The sequence below is a fragment of the Helobdella robusta genome, assembly GCF_000326865.2.
Source record: "Helobdella robusta unplaced genomic scaffold HELROscaffold_49, whole genome shotgun sequence".
Classification (NCBI taxonomy): Eukaryota; Metazoa; Annelida; class Clitellata; order Rhynchobdellida; family Glossiphoniidae; genus Helobdella; species Helobdella robusta.
In genome coordinates, this window is record NW_008705246.1 from 355284 (window position 1) to 360423 (window position 5140).

The window sequence follows — 5140 nt, forward strand, 5'->3', positions numbered from 1 at the left end:
AATGTCATCATCATCATTATCATTATCAGCATCATCATTATCATTATCATCATCTTAATAATAATGTGAACTCTCTTTTATTTATATAAAAATATGAAATATAGTAAAATGAGATAAAAGTCTAATTAAAATCTAATAAAATAAAATAAAATAGATAAATTGATTTAAATTAAATTAAATACAATAGTATTCTACGATGCTCATCATTTGAAATAAACGAGTACAACGAGATATGATTAGTTTTAAACGAACAGTTCAATTGTTATTGCGTTCACAGTAGATGGCATAAGATGACGGTATAACAGAGTTAATAAGGTTATTATAAAATTGATCTGACCAAATGTTATTGATTAATGATAAATTTAAAAAATTGCAAAAGCCCAATGTTGAAATTTCAAAAGTATTAACTATTATTTTCAGGTGTATTGAATTGTCATGCAAATTATTTTTGAGATTTTCTGAGTATTTGATGGTTTTATATTTTTTTGAGTTGAGTAGGTTGGATTCATGGCAGACCGTCAGCTCTAATATTTCTATTGTGTCGTCACGAAGTATTGCGATGTCAGGACGTAGGGATTTGAAGAGACAAGACACTGGAGGGATCCCATCATAGTCCACATCTGCATATATCGAAACCTCTGGACCCGCGCATGCTTTCAACCTTTCTATAATTATGTTTAAAATTTTGTTGTGACGCATTGTGAATCTTTTTAGAGCTGCCACCAAATTGCAATTAGACAGAACATGTTTGTTTGTTTGCCGCGCTTTACACAATGGACAGTCAGCCGTTGATGATTTGCCTCATCTGAACAAATTTGCATTTGTTGGGAGTTGTTGGATGAGACTTCTCCTAACAAATTTGAACAGTACTTCTGGGAGGTTTGCAGTGAATTTCGACCAGTGAGCAATTCTAGCTGCGGGAATCTGGTCTTTGATCACTTTTAAAATTGTCCCTTGGCAACGGAGTAGCGATAGATGTTCGAGTTCTGCATTTAGTTGTTTCATCGTTAACATGCTGAGTGCCTGTTTTATGTCCTTTGAGTCAGGAAGCAAATTGTCGATTTTTATATAATTGCTATAGGACTCGCTCCATAAACATTTAAGTTCTTCGTTGCTGTTTGATTTCAGGTAGCTACGGAGTTTTAATCTCAACGATAGCAATTTCATTATTATAATAATAATAAATATCATTTATAAAACACCAATGCAAGCGACTGGGTCGCCCTCGGAACTAAGAAATTAATAATGGTGGTATGAATTCAATAGTAATGACAATAATAGAATTAATAATTAGTAATAATAACAACAATTGATCATGGTAATCATGGTAATATGAGTTCATTAGCATTAAAAATTGCAATAATAATACTATAATTAAAAAGTATCTTCTTCATCAACTAGTGATCACTAGCAAGACAAATCAACATCCACTCACACATCTCAGCAGACCACCACCACCACTATACCTACCACCACCACAATCAACATCATCGTCATCACCACGCAACGTGTGAATGCATTGAATGTGATGTGATAATTGTTAAGAGATAGATGCTATGTACTTTAGTAGGTGAAACTCAACAAAAACATTCATGTTAAGGGCACACACACACGTACACGTACGCACATACAAACACACACAAACATACATAGATGTGTTGGTGTGCCTATGTATACCACAACGACAATACAATAATGCCATAGACGTGCTAACTAAACAAACAGAGTCTAACGACTAATTAGAGAAATGTGCTTTGTACATTATCTGCATTGATGCAAAATTTTTTTTACGTGTCTCGTTCAGGAACAAGAGCACTACACACACGCACGCACACACACACACACACACACACACACACACACATAGGCACACACACGCATACACATGGGTACACACACGCACACACACATAGGTACACGCGCGCACACAAACACATAGACACACACACAGGCACAGTCTGAAAAAACAACAAATAAATTTTCATAAAAACGATAAATGACGAGCAACTTGTGTTTTAAGAACATACTCAATATGAAAGTATGAATATATGTGCAATGAACAATATTATAATATATATATATATATACAATTATTGATGAAAATCACAGCATGTTCGGCGTTAGTTAACTTCCAATTTAACTTTTCGATTTTTCTAACGGTTGATTGTAAATCATTTTCAAGTTTTTTGAGTTCAAAACCAAAATTTTTGTTTGTTTTATGCATGATAGAACAGAAAAGCTTTTTTCGCTATCCCTATACCATCTTCGGTGTTCAAATTGATATGTTGTGCATGTGCCCAGATGCTCAAATATTTTTATACTGTGCCTATTTATTGGTTCCTTGTTTATCCTAAGTGAATATTCAGTTTTACAATCTTTCAACATCGTAAAATATAACACTTTTACGTGTTTTCATTATCGATAAATATTGATATAAATATAACACTTTTCGCCGAACATGCTGTGATTTCCATCAATAATTGCATTTCCGACAGTCTATTACATATATATATATATATATATATATATATATATATATATATATATATATATATATATATATATATATATATATATATATATATATATATATATATATATATATATGCTGGTAAAAGAATATAATTAATGTAGTAATTTATGAAATCTACCGAATTTCTAGCGTTGGATAGTTTTTTATTACATTCCTCAATATTCCTAACCAAATTCTTGTCGTCACTATTTATTCTGTTGAAGTTAGAATAATATACAGTTTTCCAATTTATTCTCTAGTGTATAGGACCTATTTCGATTTTTCAATCATCTTCAGCACTTGTTGCAGTTTATATAGAGAATTTATCTTCTCCTCTGCTATGCCATTTGCATGAATCTTTGAACGAACCGACTGGCGCGCGATTTCTTTCGTGCTTTGCTTCCTACGCAAAAAAGCTATCTACTTTGTATCTACCTTATAAGTGTTGTAATGTATTGCTTGCCTTGTAATCTTCCTCAGACTTGAAAGGTAAATAAGAAAACTATTAACGTAACAATATCCATGAGGTCGGTGTTTGCGTAACGAAGGGACTTGCTCAGACAGAAGTTGAACGCTCGTCAGGACATGTGCACTTGCAAGGACCGTTACGTGAGGACACGTGCACTTGCCTGCCCGCTTGCTTGCGAGAGATCATTATGCATCCAATCGTTGCTTAATGAGTTTGTATAATAACTGCTCCATCCATCAACTCTTGAATGGAAGAAGAAACAAATGAAGGAATGAAAATGGTGAAAGAGTGAATGTGAGCAAAAATCAAAATTTGTTTACGATGCGTTTTTGGGAGTGCAGACGATCAGATCAGGTTCATGAGAAGCAAAAAGTGAAGTGCCATTGAAGACTTGAAGAAAATTAAAAAAGTCTCAACTTTTTTAATTTAGAGGAATTCCGTTCGCGTTGGATTTGGAAATAAAATAATTATTCATCCTTTAGAATGTTTCAACTTCTTTAAAGTCTTGCCGTAACCAAATAAATAGCTGTAGAAACATTGAATCGACAAATACGAAGAAAGTAAATAAGAGAAAACTTACCTGGGATGGAAAATTTTGAAAATAAAATTACGTGGATGTAACCGAAGCATGTTATTGTTACGAGTTACAAATCATGGTTAGGCCTAATATAAATACTCGGACCTTTGGAATAAAATTGGAAATTAGCATAAAATTTAAAATATAGACTTTTATGAATTAATTTTTAACGAAAGTTTTTTTAAAGAAGTTGCCTTTGTACTAGATACTTTATGAATTATATGATGATCACTCAATTGTACTTGAGATGAAAACTTAAACTTTCAAATTTCAAATAAACATTCTCCATTCTTTTATTATTATTATCATCAACATCATCATTTTTGTTATCATTTGATTATCATTTTCAATTTGTTCACACCAGAGCAGTCAGTCATTCCAATTGAAACAAGAGGGTTTATTTTATTTTCTGTTTTATTCATCGTGGTAATTCGCAGGATATTTGTTTAAATTCATCTGACATTCATCTGTAACAAACAAAACAAACAAACAAACAAACAAACAAACGAACAAACAAACAATCGAACAAACAAACAAACGAACAAACAAACAATCGAACAAACAGACAAACAAACAAACAAACAAACAAATGAACAAACAAATGAACAAACAAACAAACAAACAATCGAACAAACAGACAGACAAACAAACAATCGAACAAACAGACAAACAAACAAACAAACAAACAAACAAACAAACAGACAGACAGACAGACAGACAGACAAACAAACAATCGAACAAACATACATACAAACAAACAAACAAACAAATGAACAAACAAATGAACAAACAAATGAACAAACAAACAAACAAACAATCGAACAAACAGACAAACAAACAAACAAACAATCGAACAAACAAACAATCGAACAAACAGACAAACAAATAAACAGATGTACAAACAACAAACAACAAACAAACTACATACAAACAAACAAACATACATACAAACGTACAATTGGTTGTTGAATGGTTCGTACCGGCCCGTGATTTTCATTAGGAAGATGTTTCATCTTCCAACTGAAAATAGCTGTTGTTAAAATTGTAATTTCAATTCATACAATCTATAAAGAGTGTTCTTACAATTTCAACAATAAAGTCATTTAATTTGAATGCTTTAGAAATCTTCAATTGCGACAACAACTCGTTGAATTGTTTTAACCAGTTGACAGCAACTTTTGAAGCAAGCGAGATGTTGGTGTGGATAGGAGTTGCTTTGCTGTTTTGTTTCCATTTTATAAGGCTATCACACGCAAAGTTTAATTTCAATTTGCTGGTTTTCAAAGTTCAGCCGAAAATTTTAATTCACTTTATGAGACGTTCCGACAGGTTTGAAAAAAAAATTCAATAATAAATTTTTATTATGCAGAACATTGCAATTGAAACTTTTTTAATTTTTGAAACTTATGAAAAAAAACGTTTCTAAAAAACTAGAAATTATTCATGCTCTTTTTAAATAAGTCATTTGCTATGTACCTGAATTTGTGGTTAATGTTTCTCAGTAGTGATCTCAGCATTCATTCAACGTTGCAAAGTTTGACTTTAAAAATTCTATTAGGGAAAATTATGAAATCAAACATAA